Raw genomic sequence first — 14051 nt, forward strand, 5'->3', positions numbered from 1 at the left:
GCACCCCCTCCTCTCTCTGTCCTCATTCAGTTTTTGCCTCCCCTCCTCCTCCTCCTCCTCTCCTCTCATGCCTTCCACCCTTCCGGTCGTCCAAACTCAATGACACAGCAGAGAGCCAGGGAACAGGACAGTAAGTAGACAGCTGCAAGCCAACATGTTATCATAAGAGTAGAGTTACACGCACAAGCTAGCCCCCCCCCCCCTCCCGTTAGCATTAGCAACATCTATTCGGGAAGAGGTGGCCGACGGTTAGCGCTGCCCGTCCGAGGAGCTTTAGAGCTGCGAAGCCAGAGTAAAGACAATATGCTGCGCAGTCATGCTAATGTGGTTCATCGTATTGTCTTCCGTTCTAACATGGTGGCGTGCTGATTTGAAAAATAGTCCGTCACGTGTGTGAGCTTATGCTGTGGTCGCACGCCAGCCCCTTGCCCTTGCCAAAACTAATAAGAAGACGCTCTCCGATGTCCACTGCCCAGGGTGCTGTAAGACAATCTGATTGGATAGCTGTGGGGGTCTGCGATTGGCTTAGAGGCGGCTCAGTCACTAACTCGTCAGCATGCATGCAGAGAGTGAAGAGAAGTTAAGGTCATATTCTCATGAGGTTCTGACATTCTCAGATGTACCGAAACGAGGGTCAGCGTGTGATCATACGCGGCTTTCCGAGGGAAGCATGAAACATATCCAGGTTTTAGTGAAGCGTGCAGCTATTGTCTGAAGAACAAGCGTTTGCTGACAAGTTCATTACACTTTCTGCGAGATTATGAAAGGTGGCATTCACATCCCCCCCCCCCTTCTGTCTCCTCACATCTCCCTCTTTCATTCTCCCCAATCTCTCTCTCTCTCTCTCTCTCTCTCTCTCTCTCTCGCATCGCTCTCTAAACAGGCCAGCAGACAAAGTGTTCAGTCAAGCCTCCTAATCGCCAGCTCACATGGGTGAGTGGAGTCCCAACTTTTCCCGTCTGCCCTGTCCATGCTGCATTTCTCATCTCATCCACTCCTTCCTTTGCCTGCTGCTCGAACCTCTTCTCTCACTTGATTTCAGAGGAGGGATTTCAACGGTACTTGTTCATGGAAGGTACTTTCAGGAATGCGGTGCAGAGAAGCAGGATAAAAAAAAGAATGAAAACAGGGATTTCCTTCAGGGTTACATATAATAGGACTGCATGACCAAAATGCCTGAAATGCTAATGATGAAATGACCGAACTGCATGCGTGATTACCAGTAAAAAAGCGCACTTCTCTGATCCACACGGGCTCTGCCTTAAGCCAAAAACAAGGGTCTTCAACCTTCTACCGGGTTGAAGGGGATTTCAAGACCTCAGGATTCAGGCTCATTTTTCCTACAAACATGGCTGCTGGCATGCTGTAGTCCTAATGGCCTTAAGACATTTAGCAAGAGGAGCTCAGATTTGTATGTCTTTGACTCCTCGAACATCTGACGTGTCCACTGAGCAGCCACTTCAGTCCGGTCTGATGAAGTTTGTGTAGGTGTGCCTTCAGAACTACACTCAAACAAATAAACTACTTCATGTATCAAAGAGTTGCTGCAAATGTCTATGGTGCATTCTGTGTTTTCCTTTTGCGAGGCGGTGCCACAGTATGAAAATAAACAGGACGCTGAGTCCTACTCCATCCTAACCTGCACCTTGTAAGCAGGCTCAGAAAATAAACAAGAAATACCTCCCGCTCAGCAGGAATGCACTGTGGGATTGGCGCTATCCATGATACAGCTTTGGTCTCACGTGTCCAAACAGTCCAAATGTTCCCTCATCCTGCGGAGGGAGTGTTGTCTTAGATACGAGCGTCTGTGATCACCGGGGAGAACTGATTCGGCACAGAGCTGCCATTTTACAACACACAAGTCAAGGCAACATGACACATGTCACAACATGCACCTTATAGTGACTTATAGTGCGACGGTCACACACACACACACACACACACACACACACATGGGATCCAGATCGAACAGGATCCAGAATTAGAAGACATTGTGCGAATTTGAACTAGCACCTGAAATATGGTAATACCCTTAAACATGAGTCAGAGGCCAACTGAGAGAAAGCACAGGCAGACAGGAGGCGGTTCGTGCTGTTCATTTCTTCCGATCCATCGGGCCTACGTTCTGACGCGATGTTCATTTTCAGACCGGAATGTTTGTGACAACTGGATCACTGGCCGCGAGTCTTGCAGCCAGTGCACATGTATGCAAGCCTGCCTCCCGTCGCAGACGCGGCGATGCCACTGGAACACTCTAATGCACGCACGCACCCTTCTTTCCATTCATGCAAATGCACACTTCTTACACACTTCTTTTTTTTTTTTTTTTTTTTTAAGGAAAAAAAAAAAAAAAAAAAAACACACTGGATTACAGCGGGACAATGGGCGAAAGCAGGTCACCACGGCAACAAGCAGAGAGGGACCGGAGCAGGGTGTGTGTGTGTGGGATGGGAGGGGAGTTGGTGTCTTAGGTGGGGATTTTGGGTAAGGTGGGGGGAGGGGGGGGGCTGTTACAGGAGCAGCTGTTGCATTTGATTACCGTAGTTAACACTGAAGAGCCTGAAGTCCACTCAAACACACTCCCAAACCCCCCAAAGTGTAGTTAGCTAAAGAGTAACCCGGCATTTCATGCGCGATGACACGTTGATACATTTATGGCCCATCAGATTGGTGTTTTCCCCTTTCACAGTCACTTTTCCTCCTCACTATCTCAACATTCCTACTTCTCTCTGCCCTTCAACCCTTACAAACTCCCCTCCCCTCTCGCTCTACGGGGGGTTGCTTCTTCCCTTTCAGTGCCCCCACCATCTCCCTCCTCTCGCTGTTTTTTCTTTTTTCCTTCCTCCCCTCTCCCCGGCCACTCATCTGTCTCCACAGCATGTTTGCCTTTCACCGTTATTTCATTCAAAGGAGCCGAGCAGGACAAATGAAGAACCCCAAGATGGGATTGTAAAAGAGCAAAACAGCCAACAAAAGAGATAAACTAACAAACTAAACTCATGCTATAGCTGGCAGAGAAGATCACTAATGACCAGACAGCATTTTATTTCCTTTCTTTTAGTTTTTAGTCTTTTCATTCTCTCTTCCGGTCCTCGCCAATCAACCTAAATGTTTGCGGTTTGTTCTCTGAAATTAGGCGCCTTTTGCACCTTTTCCTGTGCCTCCATCAAATGAAAAGGGAAAAATAGAGTAAAACAAAAGAAGCAAAACAAGCTTTTCAAACGCCGAGAGATATCAAAGGGATATGGCCGACAGATGAATACAATCTATCAAAGGTGCACAGCATTAAGAGTGGTGATTCCCAACCAGGGCTACAGTACTTGGACCCCAGGGGCTACTTCTGCTCAGTAGGTGGACAGATTGTGGAGAGTAGCTCAAGTAATTTGATAAAAACATATATTTCGATTTCATATCAAAAAATGACGACACATTGAGTCAGCTTTACACCTGAACACCACAATTTACAACTAAGAGTGTGTAAACAACAAGCGAGCAGAGTTGCATAGATACACATTTAACGTCAGCTGAAAGGGATGGATGAACGTTTAAAAATGTAACTAATAAACCGTTGATTGAAATTGACTTGATTGCAGTCGCTGAAAGTAGCCTCATGGTTGAAGTATTGAACACGAGCTGATAGTTATGGATAAACATTTGAAATATTTAGCTAGCGGACAAACGATTGAAATAGCTAATAGTGGCACTCCAGGTGGTAGTAGTACAAATGCAAACTTAATTATCATATGCACTTTTATATCATTACAATTATTCTGATTTGATAATAATTATAATCGTTGTAATACTCAATTCAACATGCTGTTACGGGACTGTTGATGAAAGGGTGCTTTCGTTGGGAACCACTCCACTCGTGAATGTGAAAGACGGGAGCTTATCCCAGAGTGGGATACCAGATTTGTGTACGTATTACCTTTCCAAACTGGTCGAAGTAATGCTTCACATCTTCGATGGTGGTATTGACTGACAGTCCTCCGACAAAGATCTTCTTTGTCCTGGTCACCAGCTAGAAACACGGAGGAAGAAGAAGACGGCATCGTTTACCACTAATCACATTAGGCAAAGGGGGTAGATGCTGGTGATAAAGAGACTTTTTGTTTGTTGGTGTTTATCTAATCTCTGAACGTTTCTGAAAGCCCTAATTCACTTCAGTTTAAAGTCGGTTACATTTAAGGCTTTGAGCAGTGTGCGTGTGTACAGGTGACCACAGTCGGGCATTTGTCTAGGCCTTCATTCATGTGTGTGCCAGGATAAACGTGTGTGTGTGTGTGTGTGTGTGTGTAAGATGTTGGCTGCTGATGGTTGGGGGATGGGTAGGGTCAGGGGGTCACGGTGTCAGGCTGGACAAGTGGATTGCCGCTCATCTTCGGTCACTGGCCTGACTCTAATCCCAGCCAGCCAGGACTGAGTGATGAGCAGTGACACGTGACATCATCACTACTCGTCCTTGCGGTTAACCCATCACGGGTGCACTCACCTTCGGCTGAGCCCGGCGGGGGAACGCCACCTTCGGGTCGATCTGTAGGGGAGAGACAAGTTCAGGTGAGTTTTGAAAGAGGGAAAAGTAAAACATTTCTGTTCTTGAAAATGACGTCCCCATTTCAGGACATCCTGCTGTGGATTTGACTGCAGTCAATGAACAGATCAATGAAGATCAGTCAATGAACAGATCAATGAACGGTGGCGATTGTGGCAGGTCGGCACTCACAAATTATAGATTTTAGAGGATTGTATCAGAAGTGAGACGTTGGTGACACTTGCTTTACCTTCTCAATGTTGGGAGGCACACAGACCCCACTGCTGTTCGTGTAAATCATAATAATTGCAAATTCAACTTTGCAGAAAAGAGACAAGTATCAAAACAGAGATGCATTGTCATTAAACCAATATTTTATCGATGGTTACACAGCTATGCATTATTCAATTTACATTATTTCTTTAGTTTGTCTCTGAGACCACAAAGAGAAGTACATAATCAGTTTATAAAATTATGAAATGTGAAAATTTTTTTGAGCTGTTATAGAGGGCACAGGGTTGCGAATATTGCCATTTTAAAAGGGTTAACAATTGAACAAATACTTTTTCCTGTCTCATCCGAGACCGCGAGGCAGACCTTTTCTTACCCAGCCCCCCCCCCCCCACCATTAGCATGCATCCCCCAGATTAAGTCAATTTGAGCAAAGACACTAAACCTCTACCTGCTCCGGATATGTTGTTCAGTAACTGATCATGTGCTGGTGTTAACGGAATTTCGCTGTGGGCACCAATGAATTATCACACTGTTAACGAACTAGAATTACTTACAACACAGAGCCTCTAAGTCTGGGCCCATCTGAAGGCCTGCAAGTCCCCAAATAGAACGTATGCTAATCTGCGAGTATGTATAGTAGGCCCTTGTTTATGCAAGCCCCCCCCCCCCCCAAAAAAAAATCCCAAAACACCAGCCAAACAAACAGGCTTCAGGAACAAAGTACACAGTGAGACGTGAATATGTACGTTCTCTAAATTGTGTGTTGGGACACTAAATGCATCTTAGCCACATACTAGACAGAGCAGGGCAGTCTGGCATCCAAAATGAGCATTGAATATGCTGAATACATTTCAGACGGATATATATATGTATATTGCAAAGCTCACAAATCCAGACAACCTCCATTTTGGATTCGCCAGTTTTGACTGTATCCATATTTCTCCCAAGTGGAATGTCTCCGCAGTGGTCAAGGTTACAGATAAAATTAGAAGCAAATGAGTTTTGAATGAGCTGGCCTTTAATAATGCTAAATATGCAAAGCCTGGCCCGGCATTTAAAATGTGTGAGGAATCTCGTGTTATTCTCACTCAAGCCGGCGAGAGCGGTGATTTTAGGTCACAGGACCTTGTAGTGTATTATGGTCTTAGAGTTCCATCTTTGTTCTAATAATTGGATGTGTGAAGTGAAAGCCCCAGTGTCTCACACAGCCGCTATCGGAGGTATTGAATTTATATTGGCAACTAAAAGGAAGCATATCAAAAGGCCAGAAAAACACACAATACAAATGAGGGTGTTCATTCTAATATTCTAACAATCCTCTCATCTCTTTCCTGCCATGATTCCCCACTTCTGATGACAAACCTACAGAAAGAAATATCCCACGAGGACCTTTAAGTACCTCAGCTTTAACACTGCTTTGAGAGCACGGCGCTGTGTAACTAAGATGCAGCTGCAGCGTCCTTGGAAGGGATTGCAGAAGGTCTTTGCGCCTTGAAGTGGGGCACAAAGACAAGAGGAGCCGTGTCACCTCCAGCTGGTCTGAGCACAAAGGCAAAGGTGACAAGGACGCGCAAAGCCACCGGCAACTATCGGTGTCTTGTAAATACATATTTCTCTACACCTCCTAACTTTACAAAACAGTCTCGGTGTAACGTGGAAGGGAATTACGGCTGCTGAGAAGTGCCTTTAAAACCGTCTTTACAAAACTAGAGGGCAGGTGCAACCCCTGAGGCCATTATGTGTCAGAGACGCAGACTATGAGCTGACAATGACATCGGTCACAATCCAACTCTCTCATTTGACTAAAAGGCTGCAGTCGCGTGCGTATACAGTAAATAATATATGCCAATAATCTGCTTCCGCCAGCCGAATGCATACAAACGCAGACGTCCAACCGCCGTTTCACTAATTTAACAGCAAGTGGTGATTTTTGAAAATCCGTCTCCTGTCAACGGGTCTTTGTAAGACACATTTCTTCCTCAATTCTGCTTGGAAACAGACATTTGTGGGCGAGGCGTGAGAAATCAGTGTATGTAGATGATATCAGAAAAATGTATACACAGTATATAGTGATATACTTTCTTAAAACTTGATTGAAAAACTGAGTATTACACAGGAAATGAAACACCTGACGTATCAAGAAAACGTCATCACATTGATGCAACAATCTTGTTCATGCAATGTGGTCGGACACATTAGAAAGACAGACTCCATGGTACAAACGGTGTAGAAAAATCTGTTGAGAAATGTATGTCTCATCATACATATCATCATATTTTCCACCCACATTTCACATGTTGTCAAAACACCAATATTTAAAATGCTTTTAAATCAACATCAGCTCTTCAAAAACATCCTAAAATACAGAAGGTTACCAACTAGACTAGGTTAGGCCTAATGCAATATCTGTAGTAGTGCTGCTACGGCTACAGTCATGCCATGCTGTTACAAAAATCATTCCACTTCAGCGAAAAAAAACAGAATATATCTGACATTTAATTTCTAAATCTGGCTGTACTCAAAGGAAGGCTAGAATGAATGAAAACTAAAGCATCTATTAGCCTCGAGGAAGACAGATAGGCCACAAAGCAAAAAGTAAAATGACTTAGCCAGGTCACTGTTTGCAACACTCAGGAATAGCTCTTCGGAGGTTTGACATTTGAGAAGTGGCTCTGCGATGTAACAGTCCCAATCAACAGTGGTGAAAACGCGCGAATGGCGTTTTAAACATTTGTAGGGAGAAAAAAAGCTGCTCTTCCCAGACTGACGACGAAGAGTTACGACTGAGTGTTCTTGAAATGGTCTGACTGACGTCCTGCTTCATGACATCCAACCTCCGCTCAATCTAATGTAGCACAGCGACGGCAGAGCCTACCATATGATTTTAGTGGTTTAGCTTTCAAGACTAGACTAATCTACGACCAATAGTCACCTCGTGTGGCCCAGCACGTCCACCAGTGTTACAAACTGGAAAACAAAAAAATAAAAATTGGACGTCAAATCAATGGGTAGATAAATAGGGAGAGAGAGAGAGAAAGAGAGAGAGAAAGGGAGATAAATGAGTGTGAAAAGGAGAGAGCACGGGGAGAACGAGAAGGCATTCATTTGGAAAGCAGAGTCAGCCCATGAGAAAGTGGGCCTGTCCAGTGTGGCGGTGCAGCGGGGCCGTCCCAGCAGGCAGCCCCTCTGATTTCATTAATTAACAGGACAAAGAGTACAAAACAGATGGGCCCGTAGAGGAACAGGGGCTCCTGTGCTACCCCCACAGGCAGGCACACACACACACACACACACACACACACACACAGCCACAAAATGTAGCACACACATAAACACGAACACATGTTTACAAAGTGACGCATCTATGTAATTTTAAAAAGCAAGTAGATACACATACACTCTGATCCACCTCTACTGACAACAAGTGTATTGCCATCACACCGTCACATATAGATGTCTACGCTCTGACACATTGGCCAATCTGCCAACACATACTTGCAAACAAAATGGCCCACACTGGTAAAAAAAAAAAAAAAAAAAAAGGGCACCACAGGCCGCCCCATTATGGCGACATAATCAACATAAGCTAAACAAAAAGCTATAAACAGAAAAGGAGACGAAAGCAGTTGGCTTGTCAATGCATGCACGCAGGGTTTAGAGAGAGACTTGGTTTGGGCTCAGGCCAGCAGGGTCAATCTGCACAGCTGAACAATGGCACTGTAATTAGTTAACGAAGCTCACTAATGAGGACACCCCCCCCCCCCCCCCTCCAACCCAACCCCTGTAGCCCTGCTAGGGTGCCTCGTCAGGACCTGTGGTGGGTTTGTGCACATGCGGCACGGCGAGAGAACCCTGGATCCACCTTCAGAGCAGGTCTAGGCTTTATCACCGGATCTGAGGACAAGCATGGCCCTTCGGAAACCCAATCCAGTTTGTTTCTCTCAATCGGATTAGTTCCTTTTCAGATCTATACTAATTACAGCACTGGGCCTCCCTCGCTCTCCTCTCTCCTCCACCTTCTCCATCCCCCATCTCCTGTTTTTGTCCACGTCAGCACTAACAGCTAATCTCCAGTCAGGAGCGCGGAGCCGGTGCAGGCGTCTGAACTCGCCACGAACCAGGTGTTGGACCAGTAGCAGGCCGTGTTGCCAACGATCCAGAGGCTGGTGCTAACATCTGCTCTTACAGTATCTACAGAAGAAAGCAGCTATATTAGCACCATGCTGATGACCACCCCTGCACATTCACAGACAGCTGTGCATGCCAAAAGCAGCAATCACTACCTACCGTAACATGTTTACTTTGGTCTAAACCGAAAGTAAAGAATCTTCTGCAAGTCCTTTATTTTTGCCATTCCCTTCTGTAAAGATATGTTTTTATTTTGGACACGGCCATTTCAAAAATAGCAACGACTACATTACAAAACACAACACATCATCAAGTGTAGTCTACTGTACTGTTACCATGGCTGAGCAAAATACTTTATTTATCATGAGAACAACAAAGTGCACGGAAGTCAATCACAAAACGAACCAAATTTCACGTCACAAATCTCCACGAACTGCCTTTGGTCTCGTCTGAAAACTCTTACACGGCAAATAATAACGCACCAAAATCTAAAACTCCCCCTTTCCTGAATCCCAGTGAATGAGAAGCGGTGGTGTTTCACAGAATGTCTGTTCTCGTCCTTTCTTCTTCCCCCCCGAGAAAACAAATAGCAGTTGTGCCCTTCTTCTCTGTCCAGAGAAATACGTCAGCACGCCGCTGCCCTGAGGCCGTGCAGGAAATCGAACGCCTGAACAAAACAACAGACAACCTCTCATTTGTCGCGTTTAAATTGTCAGCCCCACAGGTATTGACAGTAACTATATTGTTCTACCAGTGTTTGGTCTGCTGCCTGTGCTTTCTAGTGGCGGATACAACCATATTGGATGGAACAGGACTGTAAATGTTTAATACCACTTAACCAGGGCCTGAACCTTGGCTCCGGGTAATGTAGTTTACTTCTCAACCTCTGTGTCCTTACACAGCACCCTGTTGCTCTGATACATCCCTTTCATTCACTTTCCCCGTGTCCCCCCTTCCTGCTTCGGGCCTTGTCGTGTCTTTTTCTCTGAAACCAAAGGCGCCGCATAAAAAGAACAACAACAAAAAAATCACAGCATCGGATATTCTTCCTCATTCCGGGGAGGAATGTCCTTCTCACTTCTCCTGCTGATCAAACAGCAGCTATCCTCCTCTAACTACGGAGAGAGGGAGGGAAACAGAGCCCAGGTGTGAGGGGCGACGTAAAGTGCATGGAAATAAATAAATATAAGAAACGTAATTAAACTGGGACAGGTGTTGGAAACGTTACAGAGGTTGACACTGATCCCACAAAGCTACGCATGTTATTCAAAATATTTGCTCCAACGCCACAGAATTTGACCCACAGTTGACTCGAAGCTTTGACAAAAAAAAGATATACTATTGAAAGGCTTTATTCATAATTATTCATAAGCAAATGCAAAGCCGCGTTGAGCCGTTGAGGAATGAGCTGTTTCGCTGTTCGGCTGTTTTGAATCAGCAATGCTTAACGTATTGTCGTAGAATAAGGCTACATGCAATAAAAAAATATATTATTATTGCCTTTAACAATACAGCCCTTGCAGATATGACAGCTGGACAAAAATCTAGGTTCTTATTCCCAAAGCGGAACGACAAAATGGCAACCATAGCCCTGTTTAAAACGCCTGGTTGGATAAATGTTTCCCCCACAGACTGCTGCCACAACAACCTGAGCAACCAAAAGCTGCATTTGAGTGGTTAACATTATTATTATTGTTTAGCCTTATGCTGTATTTTGGTTTATAACAGGGCAACTCCGAACCCCACCAGTGGCCTGCCAACCAATGTTCACATAACACACACACACACACACATTGTCTGGCTCTGGCTTTTTTTTTTACCTGGGTTTAATAGGTAATATGACTCACTGAGAAACAGTAAGTTGCTCAGAACTTCCTCCCAAGCTTACTGAAAAAAGAAAGACAAATTACCAGCAGCAGCACTTATTTTGTAATAAACCGCACGGCAACTGTGCAGAAAGATACAACTCTGCAATTAAATCCAAACATTTGAAAACCTCAGAGCACACAGATAATATCCCAATCGTACACACACACACACACACACATAAGATAAGTGTTTCTGTCATGACATTATCTGTGTGTGTGTGTCAGAGCTCTGCTGCCCAACCGAGCAGAGTGTCTTAAGTTCATGCAAAATATCTCAGAAGTTGTTATGGAGACATAAATCCCATCAGGCTGTGCAGTTACTGCGCTGTCTCCCGTGGCTAGCGTCACCCCCAGCAACAGGCTTGCTCCAACAACTAACCAACTCTGTCTTTCTCCACCCCTGTGGGCTCTGCTGCCTCTCTGTGCCACCAATTTTCCCTCTCAAATGATCCTATCGTCTGTGTGTTTGTGTGTGTGTTTGTGTGTGTGTGTGTGTGTGTGTGTGTGTGTGTGTGTGAGAGAGGCCACAAACTGGCACACCCAGCCCCCATTTTTTCACAACAAATCTACACGACCAAGACAGCAACATTCACACCTTCACAAATATTCAAATCTGTCTGAGTAAGCAGCTTTTGACTCCAACGCAGGGATTCACACACACACACACACACACACACTCGTCTATGTGTCCTCGTAGTCACCCGGCTGCTTGAGTTCGCTACATTATGTAGCGAAAAACAAGTGCTCTGTGACCTCTATCTGGCAACTGCTTTTTGTTTCATTTACCAAGACATTGTGTCAGGACGTGTAGGAGGGGAAATCACAGAGAAGCCTGATCACAGTTTAGTTGTTCAAACAAACCTAAATTCAACCAAGGCTCATGTGGACCTCACACACTTCCTCCTGGCGTCAGTTGTTCTGCCACAACTGTTTCCTTCCCTCAAAGTTTGAAGCTGCAACTAGAAAACTGGTGCTGATATTCTCTATGAAGAAAAAAAAAAAAAACTTCTCCCTCTCTCTGCATAAAGCCTGTGAGGGGTTTAGTGTGGAGGGGGGGGGGGGCTCCTTCCCCATTCAGGTCCCCCAGGTAACCATGGCGATGGAGACCAAGAAAGAACGCTTTCATGTTGGCGGCCTGAACCAGGATTTGTAGGGGGAAATGAGAGGGGGGGGGGGGGGGCTCAACTCCTCAACTTTACAAGCCATACTGTGGGAGGCAAAATGCACCGAGGGGGGGGGGGGGGGGGGGTGGGGGGGGGGGGGGGGGGGGGGGGGGAGAAAGAAAACATGCAACACAGATTTGAAAAAAAAAAGTTACCCAAGACAACTCGCTGGCAGCATCCAGCTCCTCAAAATGTTACAACTCACCGTTTTGGAATCCAACTCGTGTCTGTTTTGCGCCAAAACCTGCTCCACGCCGGCTTGTTCTGCGTATGTTACAAACCCAAACCCCCTGCGAAGGAATACAACAAAATAAGAAAGTCTTAAATGCAAACTCGCAACATCTTAAAACTAAAAAAAACAACAGGCATGGAAGAAGCATGAGGCATACAGTGATAGGACGGCGGAGCGCACACGCCTCCTTCTTACCTCGACCGCTTGGTAACGGGATCCCGCATCACCATACACTCCTTCACCTCGCCAAATTTACAGAAGTACTCCTTCAAGCCCTCTGGAAAAAAAAAAGACCGCACGGGGAGCGTAGTTAAATAAATCCATAAATCTGGGGTGACTTTTTATTTTTCCCCTACAGGCCCCGGCGAGCTGATGTGGCTGGAAAAAGAGACAATGGGGGTCGGGGCGGACCACGTTGTGTTTGTGTCCTCTCCGGTCCTCCAGAGACTGTACACGGGCTATCTGGCCATTCAGCATAATATAACCCATTAGGCCCTGCGGACCACAAACAAAGCTGCACTTGGTGTCGATGGCTTGTTTTGACACAGCGGGGTAATAACACGGGGCCGCCGCAACAAGAATACAACTGTAGCCTACTCGTGCATCAGCCCCTGCGCTCATGGGTCTTCAAATAAATGAATGGAGTGCAACAATAAGGAAAAACAACATGCGCGCGCGCGCTGTGGGGCATGGACACGAGCCGAACTTCTGCCTTAAACGCTGAATAATCGATCGCTTTCACTATAGATGCCCTTCTGTTGTCAAAGGACGCGAGGAGCGGACACGAAAAGGCGGACAAAGTCGTCGTATGCGTGGACGCGGTTCCAGCGTTAATCTCTCCCCGCGTCTCGGCACGTCTAAATCCTTAAAGCTGATCCTTATTGAACAGGAGGCTTTGGTTTTGAACTATATATTCACAGTGTTTCTCCTCAACTTCGAGAAGCCTCTCCGTGTGTAATGTGGAAGACGTGTGCGTAACATGGAAGAAAACAGGAGCACACAGCAGGCTTTCATTCAGACTTATTAAAGTAGCGTGCGGGACAGCTCACCTTGTGTTGTCTGCCAACTCAGACCCCCGATGAACATTTTGCTGAATGAAGAGAAATACAAGCTGTAAGTCACACATAATAACACGCCGTCTTTCGAGCACAACACACGCACATTCAGTGGGGATAAGGGGGATTATGTGTAATATAGCATGAATAAAGTAAGAAGAAAGCATCGGCCATGTTGCGAAGTCACCAATCGGCCAGTCGCGCCGTTATAATCCCCTAGAGGAGGAACAAATGAGAGGATTTTTTTTCCCAGATGATGGGGGAGAAGTTGCAATGTGGCCTTCATGAGGAAGACCGAGATAAATAAACACACAAGAGGAGAGGAAGGGGGGGGGGGGACCGGCGGAAAGCAGCGGTGCGTCTGAGTCGCCTTCGCTGAGTGGATCCATCCCACACATAGACACACACACACACACACACACACACGCAGCGTGCTTGTCTTTTGTCTCGGTGCGGCTCCGCTCCCGCACTGAACTCAACTAAAGTCCAAGGTGAACTCGGGGATCGAGGGCCGAGAGGCGAGCAAAAAACAAACAAAAAAGGCCGGCAGAGGCTGTTACCAGGGGTCGTGGGGGGAGTTGTCCGTGCCGGAGGACAGGCTGCTCTGGCTCCCTTCCGTATCCATTCCGCTCTCCGCTGGTATATTCCCGCACTGTGAGGCGAGGAGAGGCAGTGAGGCTCCGCTGCTGCTGCTGCTCCAGACTCAGGGGCGGGCAGAGGGGGGAAGGGTGGGGGGGGGGGCTGAAGGGAGGAGGGGTGAGCGAGGAAACACACACACAACATACATGCATGCACGCTCAGGGATAAGCTCCGCCTCTACCTCGTTTTCCCGTCGCCTAC

The 14051-nt window shown here is 46.2% G+C and overlaps 1 pseudogene across 1 annotated transcript in view; it reads right to left on the reverse strand.

The window, feature by feature from the left end:
- LOC306775162 (RNA-binding protein Musashi homolog 1-like) overlaps positions 1–13851 on the reverse strand; it is an 18335-nt pseudogene extending 4484 nt beyond the window's left edge. The window contains exons 1-6 of the transcript XR_013773150.1: positions 13772–13851; positions 13206–13246; positions 12352–12433; positions 12130–12214; positions 4493–4534; positions 3909–4021 (exon numbers count right to left, since the gene is read on the reverse strand). The product of XR_013773150.1 is annotated as an RNA-binding protein Musashi homolog 1-like (transcript). The remainder of the gene's footprint in view (positions 1–3908; positions 4022–4492; positions 4535–12129; positions 12215–12351; positions 12434–13205; positions 13247–13771) is intronic.
- Between the last annotated feature and the right edge of the window lie 200 nt (positions 13852–14051).

Source organism: Melanostigma gelatinosum (genome assembly GCF_949748355.1).
Source record: "Melanostigma gelatinosum genome assembly, chromosome: 3".
NCBI lineage: Eukaryota > Metazoa > Chordata > Actinopteri > Perciformes > Zoarcidae > Melanostigma > Melanostigma gelatinosum.